Below are 16,093 nucleotides of genomic sequence, written 5' to 3'. Positions count from 1 at the left end.
ACGGCGATTAATCAATCTCTTCCGAGTTTACGGCGATGACTGACAACGCCACTGTCTAGAAAGTCTAGACTGGTATTTTGCGGTGAGTTTGTAGCCTGCTAAGGTTGCCTTCGCATCGACATACCTAGGGAGTTTCGAGAGAAGAAAAGAGCCCATAATCGTAAATCTTAAATCACGCCTCATATTGTCAGCGTTGTCGCAACGAGATGTAAAGCCGACATTACGCTATTGATTACGAATTGCACGGTGCGTTTCAAGGCTTACCGGGAATTCGTTCGATAATTGCAACGTGGAAGAGGGTGGTGGTGCTTCTTTCGAAGAAAGAGCTTTGTGCCTGACCGCGTGTAGGTGGTACTTTGGCGTAGGTTTGCGCCTTACAAGACGAGAAGTATCACCTCGCGACTGAAGTTGAGGTCCTTTCAAGGTCGCCATTACCTCGATACGCTTCGTTAACGAGGTAGACGACTACGTCGTTAACGATTGCGATTTTCTTCTTCCTGATTCGTAAAACTGACGGGAGAGATAGATCGGATGTGCGCACAAAAAAAGGTCGTCGCATCGCGGATAATCGGAACATGAATTTCCCGAAGTTACAAATTATTGAAGAATTACGGACAGGTTGAGGATTCAATTAACAACTGCACGTCCCTCTATGTACACTTTTAGAGATTAGACGGGTATGACACGACTGCGATCGTGGCTGCTTGCGCCGCGTCAAAATTATGAAATATAAATTGAATTGAGCGAAGTCTACCTTTCAGACATAGAGCCATCAGTCCGAGTAGTTCAGCGAGAGCGATTCTCTGGCCGTGGAATTAGTTGGAAATTTACAATCCGGTAGCATGTTAGGGCGTCACGCCGATCTAAACGATTCGTAATGAATGTTTCATTCCGTGTCTACCAAGTTTTGATTGTGACAGACAGTTCGGAGAGAACATGACGCCCGCGTGCCTCGACTATTATCAGCTACACACGGTTCTGGTTACGTATTAGAGCAAAAAATAAAAAAAAAAAGAAAATACATCGGATAACTTTGAAAGCTCGACGGTCGAAGAAAGTTTTTCGATAAAAGGAGAATGAATTTCGATTACTCAATTGTTGTTCGAAGTAGGTAGCAACATCGCGAAATGCTTGTATGCCCAAGTGCAGAGCGAAAGATATTGCCATGGGGGTAGGTATAATTGATTTGCGAGACTGAGACTAAAGGTCTTTATATACGATTCGATTAATCGATCTTCGAGCGAAGTTTGCGAGGAGTCGGCCGAGAGCTATTAGTCGAAATTAGTTTTCTTATGTCGGTAGCTACCTGAGAAAAAAATATAAAGGATGGGGGGAAAAAATCTGAAGAAAAACCTTTCGAAAGTAATATCGCGAGAATCATCATTACTTCGAACTTAAGAAAGATGAAAGTTAAGATTCAAAGGTTGAACTCGAAAAACTCGGATCGAAAACTTTCGCTCACTACTATTTGTTGTCCAGTAAATTTACATAATACTTCCGAGGATATGAAAGATGACCGAAAGACAATATCTCCCTCGTTTCCGCTGCTACCTCAAACTATATAGAAGTCTGCATCTCATACCCGCGTACAGGCATCAGAAGTAGAAAGTCAAGCGTCAAAGCAATAACCGGATTGAAAGCCGGTAGTATTATCCCGGTTCATCTTCTCGGTTCCGAAACCGAAGTCGCGGGTGTACCGCATCCCAGTTGGTAAATCGATTCAGACAAAACCAGTTTCGGTAAAAGTATAATGCGGGTTTAGGTCAAGATTATATGGTTGAAAAAATGCGATTTGTTCGAAAAAACGGAGCGAAAGTTTGACGAGTGTGGCGCTACGGTGATTCATATTACATGGTGATGGTGCAAATAATTTGCATACGCACGCGCAGGTGACGGTGGTCGGTATACAACGCTGGTGCGGAAGGCGACCGAAAAGTAATTGAAAAAAAAAAAAAAAAAACAAAAAGGAACGAAGGGACTACCGCGTTACGTAATGGGATTTGAAAGGAGACGATGGATAACTCAGACCTAGAACCAGCTTTCCAACAAACCAGCAACCGATGCACCCGGTACCGGATACCAGAAGGTTATACCCGGTAGCGGGAGACCAGGGCAGCAGATGATAAAATATGCCTCCTCCCTTCCGAAATAAAAGTGGACGCGAACGGACGCGTACCAATGTTTTATGCATATCTCTGAATAAAATATGATTACAAAGTCCTTTTGATTCAACATATGTACCTCAGCTTTTCTCAACTCCAACTGAGGCCAGCAAGTGTATTTACCATAGTCGAGTACGTGCGGAGAGAATTCTATACCTTGTTTTTCTTCTCCTTTTTATTACCATGCAATGTTGAATAGTTTTTAATATCACCCAGCCTTTCATTTCCGGTGCTGCATATCAGTTTTTTTCTATCATCGCGTTGCCGAGAATACAAGCGACGAGGTAGAGAAGATAAAGAAACTAGGAAATAAAAAAATTTTCATCGCAACGGACGCAGTTGGCAAAGGTTAAAAATTTCCGCACTTCTTTGTCAATGCAAATATCCTTTGCAGCGATCGCAAAATGGTTTAAATTTTATAATTTTTTTTATTTCTCTATTTCAAATACGCAGGCAATCTGATTCGCAGAAACAGATGAGATATAACGGATAACAATTGTGGATGCGACGTGAAAAAATTCATGCTATGGTCACAGACGAACGTTAGGATCGAAGCGTATGGTACACGCGTATGATAAATTCATCGTACCAATTTTAATAACCCAGTACCGAATTTTCGCAACGTAATATTGGATTTTCAGGCACTTTTGGCTCGAAGCGTTCTGAATCTACATACGTAATATTATACACTCGTAGGTACAACTGACAGAATCACTGGAACTGTTCGAGCTTTGCAAGTTACCGTTAATTTTTTTCCCTTCCCATTTCATCGTTTTCATTTGTTATTTTATAACGAGAGTCGGAAGGTGGGTAGTTTGAAGCGGGTACCGCCGACAAAACTACCTACGTTTACATGCACACACCGTAGCATGTTTCATAGTCGGTTGCCGCACCGCATAAACGCGCAAGGCACGCGCGATTCATCCGCTTTTTCCTTTTCCCCTTTTACCGTCAAGCTTCGGAATTTCTACCCCGAGGACGAGTATACGAAATCCAATTAATGAAGCACGTTATCTATTTTATTTTATCATACTTGTCCCCGAGTACAAGTTTCGCGGGACGGAAAATATTTACACGGTTTTCAGACGAAACATACGTTCACATCGAAAAGGTTTATGCAGCGGAGTAGGTGTTACGATGATTAATAAAAAGCGAATATCCGGATTACGGCGGTGCGTGGTGACGTACGAACTAATCCTACGCTAAGGATCGATAAGATATCAATTAACCTAGTTCGGAATATGTGTAAACGTGTGATATAATGTGACTATTCATCGAGCGGTATACCGAGTCTCGTTTTCGCCAAGTCAATTTTGATCCGTTTATTTTTTGTAACTTCCGTATATCTGTACTGAATTATAATTCACGCTCCAAATACATGGTTACGTAACCGTGAAGAGTGAGATTTTTGCGCAAGCTCGACCGAGCGGAAGGTAACTATGGTACTCGTGTTATGTGCACATTCATAAATACGGGCAATGACAATCGAGCTGCAATTATAAAGTCTACCACATCGTGCGCGTAGAACGTGTCTTTTGGCGAGTTCCTCGTTGGTTTTCATAGTCAGTCAGTAACTGACAATGAACGCAGCCGACATAACTAATCCGACACGAGGATGAACGCATTTTATTTCTCCTCAGCTAACCATATTTTTCAAAAAGATGACGGATAATTTCCTCGTTGCTATTCTCGATGTTGCAGAAGCGAACGCGCGCGTATCCGTTAGATATTAGATGTAGCAAAGTATGGGAATGAGTCGCGGAGCGTTGTCGGGTATTTTCGCAAATCGGAGTATATCCTGGTATTTGGTATCAGATTTGAAAGTGTTGATTATAATTAGACGGGGTCTCGCTTCACGTGAGACAATAGGCTGGCCTCCGCGTGAAATAGAGAAACACGTTACCGAGGATCACGAAGGTTTGATCCAGACGGGAAGAATCGCGCAGCGGGGTGGTGGGATAAAGAAAAGAGAATGCGGAGAGGAGGCCCGCTCCAGCAACGATCCGAAAGCATTGAAAGGAGGCTGCTTCGTGCGAGATTTTGGGATTTCGTTGGGAATTCAACGGTCGAGCCTAGCATTGAAATGGAAATTACGAAAGGTGCGGTAACGAATGAGAATATACTCCGGATCGTTGGCTGCCTTCATCCCCGGAGCCGGAGAGCGGAGAGCTTTCCAACGTTACTTGGTCTTTGAATAGGAAAGCGAAGAGGGCAATATCCGTGAGGAGAAAGACCGCCGGTGTACATACATACCTACCTATAGATTTGGGGTCAGGAACGAATAAATTGGAAATTGGGCTTCGCTCGCGATGATTTACGGAGGCATTCGGCGATTCTCTTTTTTCTCGGGAGACATGCGATGTTGGCATCACGGAAGTTGGGCGCAACGATGACCGCGTGTTGCTGGTGCCGCGCGTGATGACCGAGTGGATACGCCGGTTGTGGCTAGACCAGCGGGTGCAAAGGCGAGAGAAGCGAACACCCGACGCGGCAACATCATTAGGACCACCGCGATTCCGCAGCCGTTGCCGTCGTGGATCTCGTGATAAAGACATTAGCCGACTGCATGTAAGAGGAGTGGAGAGGGAGAGAGGGAGAGAGGGAGAGAGAGAGAGGAAAAGATGAGCCGGAAACGCGAGAGACGAGGAGGAGAAACAAAGAAAGATATTAGGCGTGCGAGGGACGCTTGATGAGAAAATTATTATCCGCAGCATTTTGTGGGGTGTAAAATAAAGTGGAGAGAAATGCAAGAAGCGAAACAAGCAAACAAACAATTGCAATAAAAAGTGTAAATTTTTACAAAAAATTAGGCGTAGGGTGTACGCAACATCGAGTGGCGTAGTGGAAATAAATAAACTGACGAAGAATGCGGCGACGAAGAAAAGATGACGATGCCGGGGAGGTCGGAGAATTTCGAGCCAGCAGAATTTCATGTTTCTCTACTCCCAGGAGTATGCTCGCAGGTGGGGGATCGCCACCCCTCGCCACCCCTCGGTACCTCCCTACCCCGACTCTCGTGTCCTTGGAACCGAAACGGCGGAGTATTATCTCCCGAGGGAGGAACGGGGCAGGTATGCAATATACAGGCTATACCTATAGCCACCTTCGCCTGATTGAAAAATACAACAACGCCCTGGGCGTTCGGGGCGCACGATTCGCATAGGAGAAAGAAAAATACGGTGAAAATGGTAGTGAAGGTAAAAGACTCGGGAAGTTTTGAAATAAAATTTAGAAATTCGATTCCCGATACACCTATTTGCTCGCTAAACTGCGTTGGGACATAGAAATCGAATAAAACTCTACCAAGTGTGGTTTGAAGTCGGATAACCCGGCACACCTTTTGCCCGGTGACACGAGAGCATGGCTAACGACTTCCCGGACACGGAGGGAAAAAACGTACAGAAGAGAAAACATTTTTCGTCACTTTGTCGGGACAGCCTCCTACCTCAAACATGATTTACTCTCACAATCAGTTGTATAATTTGCAGACCTCGTAGACACGTACGTCCGAACAACCAGCGGATAGGTTATAAATTCCATTAATATTTCGATATCCCAAGAGAAGGATAGTTGAAATATCTTCGGCCGGGGCATTTCGCTGTTGGACGGATCAGAAACTAGTTGTGGCAAACGGATTCCGGTATAGATATGCACATGGTAGATAGGTACGTACGTACATGGGGTAGGTATTACCAAATACCCCAGTGTTCGGTTTCTCATACTCCCCTCGCAGACCGAGTATAACTTCGTCCGATAGCCTGAGGTCTGCATCGTACGAACGACGCAAAACTACAGAAGACACGAGCAGCGAAATTCTTGCGCCGCAATTTATTCTCGAAAACGCCTCGATCGCCCCTGGCCTTCATCAGCCGAGAGGCACGCATCCTCCGACCGTTGTGAGAAAATACTTTTGCACATCGCGCGGTCCGCGAGCATCCGCGAGCGCGACGTGCATACGGAGGAACCCGCGCGAGATCGTGGCTATCGGCGCATCGGATGAACCGCGTCGAATTTCTTCGTTTCGACGGAACGCGGTGAAGTACACGGGTACACGTAGGTATACGGAGGGCCAAATTTTATATAAATACGCGTTAGCGGCGAAGAGCAGCCAACTTCGAACAATCGGAACTAACAATAAGGTATACCGCACGCGGGTGTACAACGGGTACTTTGGTGGCTGAGATTTGTCTTGAAAAAGTGCCAGGCTAGGGGTATCATCGCGTTCATAGACGCGCGGTATCGTGCCGCGTTTCGGGAACAGGAGTAGTAGCTGGTCTGAATCGTGATTTTAGTACGGCGACGTCTAGCCAACCGGAAGTATAAAATGCGACGAACAACGAGCGGAGTGGAACGCGTGCTCGTATAAAAATCTCTTATCTTCTGATTACCGTCTGCACTTTTATACACTCTTTGGATGTATGCATGCACCTCAATCTACGTGGCATCGGTTGTTCCGTCGGAAACATTGGTGGATTCTTCCAACCTTTGAATGCGCCACGAGAAGTACGGTACAGTGGAAAATATACGCGAACGTATCCCAGTCAATTTTTAAGAGCAAGAAATGACGCATAAAGTTTCATGGGAGGTGAAGATCAATCTATCTTTACATTTTTTGCAAGCTTTTCCATCGGAGATGGTGCGTACAATTTGATGGGTGAAACAGTTTCTGACGTTATATAACTTGAAATGGATCCCTCGACGTTTTTATACCGTATCAAACCCGGGCGCTTGCACTTCTCCGTTTTTATTTGTCTAAGCGAATTCGTGAATTTTCTGATACTTTGCCGGGGTAGCTGCCGAGCGTTGCAGTTCGGCGAGATAAAAATGATATTACATTCTCAGTGCGGAAGCAATACAACGTATAGAGTTTCGTTGTTTCGCGGTACGCAACGGTTTGCCGAAAAGCGAAAGAAAAGTTTTTGGCAATGATCAGCGGAGAATAATCCCACGTTCACCACTCTCGCTTTTTATTCAAATAAGGTGCACAACGTTCGCGTGCAACTTCCGTTTTTCGTCGGCGAAGCGGCAGAATTAATCATGCGATACCTACGACTGATGTCCGTTATCCGTCATTCGCAGCCAGGAGACCGATTCAAAATTACTTCAATCGCAGGTGCGAACGGTCAAGTGAATTCAGACAAAGGTGAAACGAACGGATTCGTGGCAATGACAGCGCGGGACAGTCGCGATTCGTAACCGGTAACACGTTCTTGTTAGAGAGTGGCAACGAGACCCAATTCCAGTTAGATTCTACCAGCGCGTATCATCGAACGCGCGTCGGTTTCACCCAACTCCAGCTGTTAGGGTTTTCGGAGATACGCACCTCGTATACCTACACTGTAGAATATTTCGTATCACCGAAGCGTTTGCGGTGAGACCCGCGTCACCCCCAATTATTATCGCGACTGACGTATTTGTCGACCGAATATAGCGTGTCTCGATTCCAAGTGGCGCGTGCCCATGTTATTCGGACGGACGTCTGTATACGAGGCGTGCCTCGCGATATACTGTAACCTGCTTTGTTATACCCGTACGGGTATACGTGGTCAGCTTGGACGGTAAAGGACAGTCGAACGTTCCAGGGGGAGAGAACGGGATGGTTTCGTTCTCGGTCACTCGTTCATCGATTCGAATCTTCGGTGAGGTATGCACGCGCAGGTTTTGGAATATCTGCAACTGTCGGTTCGCCGGGCGTTGATGATTATTTTTAAACCTGTTGATAATTCGAACGCCAGCCAGCCGTTTTGATAATTTTTGCGAAGCGGCAAAAAAGTTTTTCAACGTGATTTCGGAATTTTCATTGAAACTGTCGTCGAATCGTACGACGAATTTCTCGGGCCGAAAGAAGAGAAACGACTTTCCCTATCGTCTAGTCGGCGTCAATCTCGAAACTGTGGGCGTAATGTGATATACATGTGGTATGTCCGTTGTAGCGGAACAAACGTAACACCCGATAAATCTTATAAACATTTCTGCTTCTCTCCTCCTATAGGAGAGAAAACGTGTCTTCTCCGCGTCTTCGGGTCTTTGGGACCCCCTGGGGCTCATCCGGACTATACGGGACGGTGACCGGTAAGGCGTCGTTACAGCAGCGTCGCATTCAACGTCGTTTGTGGCGTCCGGACGGTCGGTCAGCCCACGACGCTCGTATCCGACGACTCAATCCTACGGGATGAGCTGGCAGACGAAGGCCAATAAAACCGAACGGAACGAGCTTTACGTAGGGAAAGAGAGAAGAAGAGGGTCGGGGGAGAAGGACCGAACAAGTAGAGTCTTCGGCTCGCTTACTCACCATGTGAATTTATCTGTAGAGTTATAACCGACTGTAAATTTGTAATTTACTCACCGCAAACCGCTTCTTCGTATCGTCGTTTCGTTAGATGTTCTATTATTGTACCCTTGTACGGGGTGTGCGGTAATGTTTCACAACGCGAAAAAAGACAGCGCGAATTTATATTACGGACGTACGTATACGGTATTCCATTACTACGAAGATTAATTGCCCGTTTACCGGGTAATACGTTCCGTACGAGCGATAACTCGTTGCGGTTGTTGGTCACACCTGATCGGCTTCGAGGTGGCGTGTGTTCATCGGTGACACTCGCACATCATTTCCGATCCTTCTTTGTACCCCGAGTTTTTTTCCTTTATTTTACAGATGATATTAGATTTTCGACAATCTGGTTCCCGCAAATAACGCGACTAGTTTCTTCTTCTTCTTCTTCCGTAACAATAAAGATTCCAGAAGATCTATCTCACCTATACGGTACACTTTATCCGTAAGATTTTCTTGCCATAAATTTGTAAATTGTGCCCGCGCGATGCGCACCCCCGACGGTGTTTGCTCGTAATTCTTCGGCACACAACGGGTAGTAAATATAATTCCAGGTCATTCTGAAGTTTGATAAAAAGACAAAAAAAAAAAAAATGAACTTAATCCTGTAAGGTACGCGAGGAAGGGCTCGGTGCCAGTGGGATATATTTTTGCACATTTCGAGAGCCGATCCGTGTCGACCGTGTCGCGTGGGTATATCATATGTGTACCCTATAGAACCGACGAATGAAGCGGGTCTTGTAAATCGACCTGCCGTCGAGTCCCGATTTTAAAATCTACGATTCGCGCGAACGCTCGAAAGTCCGAGGGTTGCTGCGGTTTGCGGTCCGAAATTTTTATTATAAACATTTCACGAATCCTCTCCGCGTGAGCGTAGCTCTTCAAACCAGCCGGCGTTTGCCTCCCCGTCATTTCGTCGGCCCATGGTTTACGACCGGGGTATGACTCGGTCGTTGCGATTCACGGAACACCGTAAATCCGTTGCCACGTGGGACGAGAAGTGAAACGATATTGTCTCCTGGCTGTCCACCCCAGTTCCACGCGTTTGTATACCCAACGGTTTTCGAAGGGGGATATCTTCTCTCCGTAATTTTCGCCCGTACGTTGAGCAAATTATACGATTATTCATTGTTCGCAGTTATCTGGAAAACGCTAGGATCGCGAACGTAGTAGACAAAACTCGATACAGGCCAAATTGTACCAGAAGGAATTATGGAATGTCGAGATCGGGAGTGTTGGGAGGAGTACGATCGCAACGGTTTGTAAAACCCTCGTGGGAGTTTTCGATGAAAAATATTAAGCAGAACTGGTTCCGAGGCAATCAGCGACTTCCTACATCTTCTTTAGCGGAATACGGTCGGATGGTTCGATAAATATTTAAGTTTCTAAAATAAAGGAGTTTACATGCAAACGACGGGATAATCACGGGTTGTGCCGCGCGCTGCGTCGTGAGCCATTCATCTCGACGGTGACACATCAAGACATCATTCCCCGCGGAAATCTCGTGAGTTATAAAAGATGCCCGGTACATCAGCGGAGGTAAAAGAGGGACGGCCGTCTCGCTCGAGTCCCAAGATGCTCTATACTTAGCCCCGAACGTAGGAGGTTATACGTGTTTATGAAGAAGAGGACTTAGGCGAAGACGACGGGGGCCGTTACCTACGCCTCGAACTTCGCGTTGCAGTCGCCTCGAACATATTTAAGGGTATTCGTACGCGGTGCCGGTATAATACCGCGTTCTCCTTCGTCCCGAGAATATCGCCGTAGCTCTCCTTCCACCGCTAATCGGTAAATCATACGAAGTTTCGTCTGCGCAGCGTGCAGCCCACGGTTGCTTTCTGCATACCCATTCGTCAGTCTACCTACCTATTTTTCGCCCTTCCAAAGCCCCCCCCTCCCCTCCCCCCCTCTCAGCCGTATGCGTTCGTTCGAAATTACGATGAATCGGTAAAAAGGCGCTTGAACCGGTACGCCGCAAATTATCCCCATTAAAACGAGTCTCTCTTATCTTCGCAGCGATATATCAAACGGTTCGAAGGGTGTTAAGAAAATATTGCAAATGATGTAAACACCGGCTCGAGTCGGTACTTTTTGACGGTATGAAATCCCATTCATCGGCGTGAAGCGAGCTCTCGACCCGGATGACCTTTGACCCACGAGTAATCGTAGGCAGATACGGACACGCCGTTGCCGCGAGGTACACATACGTGGTACAGAAGCTCCGAGGCTCCGCGCATCCAGTTTCGATAGCCGCTACTTCCATCGAATGATTAATTGCCCGTAATAACCGACTTCGCGAGTATATCTGCGCACGGTTTTTGAAATGTCGGGTCGCATTGGAGAGCGATTCGCGCGACGCCCGGCGCCTCGAGAGAACCGGTGGAGGAGGGGAGGGGACAAAAATTACCTAAAAAAAACTTGGTCGTCTCGCGCTTCCGCGTCGGAGGTGAAATTAACGAGAGAAAAGCCGCGCGCTCGACGGAGCGGCGACACGACGTTCGATCAGCGGGCCAATCGAACCGACGTACGTACGAACGAACGAAGGGATCGGACGGGAAACTGATCTGCATAATCATTTTCGTCCTCATTACATCGCGCCACTCTAACCAGCTTTTATCCATTACATGCATGTACGTTATACCTACACCCGAGTAACCGACTATGCGAGACCTTAATCTATTCAGGCCTGGAGCCAAGGGGTCCGTCGAATCCCGCATTATAATCCTCATGCGGGAACGATCGAGTCCTACGGTAGGATACATCTGACAAGTCGCGCTGCCGTACCTCGAACGTCGGACCATCCGCGAGATTTATGCGCGAATCGGATCACCGTAGAATTGTATCACAACTCTGATAAGTCGCGCGTCGCATTATACGCCCGCCGATATAGTTTCTCCGATAGAGGAATGGCTTAATTAAATATCTTAACTATGCCCCGGTGATCTTATCCCGTCTTGCTTTCTGCTGTTTCGCTTACAGAGTAACCGATACCGAACCACCCTGTTATGCACATACCGCGTTCGTATGCGGCTTCTGCGGTAATTTTTTTGCTTTGTTTCTTTCGTCTCTTCTACCATAATATGCAGATCGACTCTCTCCGCTAACTCCGTGCGGCAGTAGTCGAAGCTGACATTAATTACGATACTCGAATCTCTCTGTAATTCGCTCGATGTATGCTTTGTACTTTCTCTCGTTATTACGATGCGAATACCGGGTACAAGTTTACATCTAGACTATTTGTGGCTATACACGGTTTTATCAAGACGCGAACTGTTCGTACCTAGCGCAGAAGAACGCGTGACGACGCACGCGTGCGTTGCGTGTCCAGAGGAAAATAATTTTCTGTAAAATTGGATGCATCAACGGCGTCGTGTATAACACCGACGAAATTTCGAATAATTAATTAACGCAATTAAGTAAATCCCATCTGAATTTACTGACAATGAGTGGAAAACGTGACCTGCCACCTCCTGGTTTTATCGGGCAGCAGTCGTTCGCTTATAGAAGGAAAAAAAGTGTGTAATGTCCATCACTTGCCTTATTATCTACAGCCAGAGTGAGCCTTCATTTTATATACTAGCAGCCGAGGAGTTTCTCCCTGCATAAGAAACATCGACTCGCCAAAATATCCGATGGCTATAAGTGGGAGGGGAAATTTTTGCGAGCTTCAAAGTAATTAGCTTAATTCATTGAATTATTGAAAGCGCTTTTGACCGCCGTTAACTACGCGTTAAATCAGCCCCTCGCGACGAGGGATATCGAGGAGGTGATGAACCGATCCCCGATCGCTAATTGAATATCGAAAAATCAAAGTCACGAACGAAGCACTCGTCGTTGGCATTTCTATAAATCAATGTTGAGAAATTTCGCCGCGTTGGCTCGTTGTACGTACAACGTTCGCGTATTACGTATTTATCAGAGGGAAAACATTAACGGAGCTATTCGCAATCTGTGTAATATACGCGGGTATCTGGAAAGCTAATCATCCCGCAAATGGGTGGGTAGGTGGATTCCATAATAAGATGGCGGTATGTTGTAAGTATTCAGGCCTAACGTCAGCCTCTTTTATGTGCGAGAGAAGAGAAATGCTCCGAGTTACGGACCGGAATGTTGTCGGAGCGGAGGCCGAGAGTGTCACATTATAATTGGGAACATCTACCGAAATATACGACCATTTTATAATAACCCTGGACGAGCTTAAACGACGTGTAAACACGCTAATCACGCGATTCCGAACTAACCGATGGCAGTCCCGAGGAAATGAGAATGTCTTACCGGTAAAGCAAAGCGAGACGCGAATCCAAGATCTTGATATCTCGGTCGGCGGAATCCTCCGGCGGTAGATTTTATTATACTCTCAACTAATAACCAGAGTGGAATGCGGGGAGATCTCGCGACGAAAAGCGAGATAAAGAGTGAAGAAATACAACTCCGAGGTAGAACGGAGCGTAAAATTTGCTAGCGAGTGAGTCGCGGGTCAATTACAAAAATTACTCTCGGCGGCCGCGTGGTCGGCCGTTACAACGGCGGTCTGTATCGTTGCTTTATGAAATTGAAAAATAAATGGGACTGACAATCGATCGAGTCTAGAATGTTCTTTCTCTTCCGTCATAATTATTTCCGTATATGGTATTGAGCGTTGAACCTGCGCGTACTGTACAATATAGTGAAATGATCGGGACACGCAGCAACGTCGTAGAAGACACGACAAGTGAGCTGTAATAAATCGATGGGGTATAAAAATTCATGAACATTGTAAACATAAATAATTTATAACTCAGTGGCTCGTAGGGCGGGTTGGTAACGACGCATGGAATACGATGAGGAGAACGATGATCGTTACACAGAGTTATATATGTATACGTGCAACAGAAAATTCTATATAAACTTATAATTATTTAGCAATCATCTCTACGCGTTTTTTTTTTTTTTTTTTTTTTTAATATTTATGCTTCTTTTTTTTTATCATAAACACATCCCCTCGATTGAGTTTTAGCGAGGAAATTTCTACTCTACAGGTACGCGTTGTGAAATAAAAAATTAGGTGCCCTGTGAGAAAATGAAAACGGAAATAAATAAATGAATAAAATGTCAATTAAGTTTAGAGGAGTCGAAGCAAGGTGCGAATCGTTCGCGTGGAGCTCCGAGGAATTCGTTGGGTTAAATCAATCGCTGAATACTTGTCAGTCGGGTTGAGAGAGGTTGTCGAAACACGTGAAATCAAAAACTGACCATTCACCAACTCTCCATATTGACCGCTTCTAAATATCCTCAGGGATCATCCGTGAATACGGACGCATGATTATTTATTTATATTATTTCTTATTTTCTTTCGGTTAAATCGGTCCGTCGATTTAAACATCGTTGAATTTATTTCTGCCGGAATATGCAGTATTTCACACGCCTCCATGTCGGAGGGTAAATGGTGGATGAAAAAATAAGAGAAAACGAATTGAAAGAAATGGGTCAACGGCCCCGCGAACACGTCGCGGTGGTGCTTCGAATAAACGAAACTGCAGCTGTAACATTGTCCGATATTTCCGCGGTGTTGCTTTTTGGCACACTAAAATCCCGTGCTTTTTCATACACGGCATTCCCGGAGAGCAAAATCTGAGGCGCGGGGGTGACAAGAAAGTACCGGGTGTCCTATTCAGATAACTGAATTACCAATGAATTATCGGTGACTGGATACCGTGTCATGTACACCGCGCGTATGCCGATGGCTGTATAATTCAATCACAATATCACCGCCTCTAGCGAACTGCTCGACTGTACGTAGCAGCGGTAGTAGTAGTAGCAGTAGTAGTAGTAGTAGTAGTAGTAGTAATAGTGGCGGTGGATCTTCCACCGAAAAATTAATAGCTGACAGGTGATTATTTGGCGAGGGTAACTCGATGAAAAAAAAAAATTTGAACAACGAACGATACAGGGTTAAAAAAATCACGAAAATTGAACGAAAAAATATCTATGTCACGGATGAAATTTTCCAGGAGTCGAATTTCGAGATTATTACTGTTTCAAATCATGCCCCAGGGTAACCGTAATTATGGGATCAGTTACAAAAATTGGAGAGAACACCTGCCGATCGATATATACGAAATGAGTTGCTAATCGAATATACATAGATACTATATAAGGAGACTAATTTAGATCTTATTTGAGACTTTGATTTTGTTCTTTTCACACGAGTGTCCGCATGGTTGCTTTTGGGGAACGGGGAACGTAAAAGAAATTTTTTTATTACCGTTCCATTGACGTTTACGCACATGCCTTTAAAAGCCTCTAAAATTCACACTTGCCAGTTAACGTGCGATTCGGCAGTTTCGTTTCAAGATTACTTCACTCAGTAGGTTGCTCTCGATTGTTGAGGCGAGTAGTCTTCCCGTAAGTCGTTAAAGGTAAAGAGGTATCAACTACCCGTCCACATCCGAGGGCACGGTAATCAGTTAAGTGTCAAGCCGCCGCATCGCTGCATATATGGTCGGTTAAAAGCGATCGAATTTTTACGAGCGTTCGACGGCCGCATGACTATGCTGCCTGCATCTCATGCGCTGCAGAACAGCTGAATGGTGGGACGTCGCTGCAGGACCACGAACGATCCGCAGCTATAACGTTTCAATAAATTACCCTCGCCCTAGACCGGGCTCCTCGCAAATCATTTGATTCAGCCTTCTTCGCGCTGTGCAAGAATTTTCAGAGCGGCGACAAAAATAAATTATATGAAATAATATGTGAAAAAGAACTACGAACACATATATATATATATATATATATATATATATATACATAGAGAAAATTAGTTGCGAGGGGTGTATTGTAAAATAAAGGACGTGAGAAAAAAAAAGGGCAAAAAAAAAAAGAAAAAAGTCCGGCGAATGATTTACTCCGCTTAACCGAAATTAAGGTCGGGTTCGTATAAGTCGGCTACAATATAATATCTGCTCGGCGGCGCGGTGTGGTATAATATCTCTCACCTTTCGATTCTCATCGTAATTGACAGATTCGAAAATTTAAACTCGCCCACGGGCGATGGAGGTATATAAAATAAAATGAAAAAAAAAAAATGAGAAAAAGTAAAATAAAAAGGTCGAGTTGCGAAGAAAATGATAAAGACGGGTGTATTTCGCACATGATTTTATGGCTCACGTTTATGGTATATGGTGCAGCCAGTCAACGGTGCGGTCATGCAACTGGGTTGCGTCGTTATCGATTGGTCGAGAGTAAAATTGATCACTGATCAAGGTCTCACCCGCTGGTGCGCCGCACCGCCAGGTATAGATCCTGAGAGCTGATTAGCGCAAGGATTTCGAACGATACTCCGTTATCGAGAAATTATTCAAACGACTCGGAACGTTATGCTGATCTCAAGAGACTCGCGTGTGTGGGCCGGATTTTATTTCATCCCGTGTTGAATATATCGTGGCCGGACAACCGATCTCCGATACTTCGAGGTAAGTTACATCACCTATTAAGCGAGAAATTCGCGTGGGGCGAATTCTCCTCGTCCGACGATCCCGCGAAAAAAGTAACGAGAACCCCGAAATTACACCGGTCGAAATCCAACGACGAATGTTCTTTGTAGCGAAAAATAAGGAGG

At 45.3% G+C, this 16,093-nt stretch overlaps 1 protein-coding gene across 1 annotated transcript in view; it reads right to left on the bottom strand.

Moving 5' to 3' along the window:
• The window catches only part of LOC105691399 (roundabout homolog 2-like), a 210,167-nt gene that overhangs the window by 112,401 nt on the left and 81,673 nt on the right, over positions 1-16,093 (bottom strand). The window lies entirely within an intron of this gene.

This window comes from Athalia rosae, chromosome 1 (assembly GCF_917208135.1).
Source record: "Athalia rosae chromosome 1, iyAthRosa1.1, whole genome shotgun sequence".
NCBI lineage: Eukaryota > Metazoa > Arthropoda > Insecta > Hymenoptera > Athaliidae > Athalia > Athalia rosae.
The sequence above is the reverse complement of the archived record's forward strand: the minus strand, read 5'-3'. Positions and strand labels throughout refer to the sequence as shown.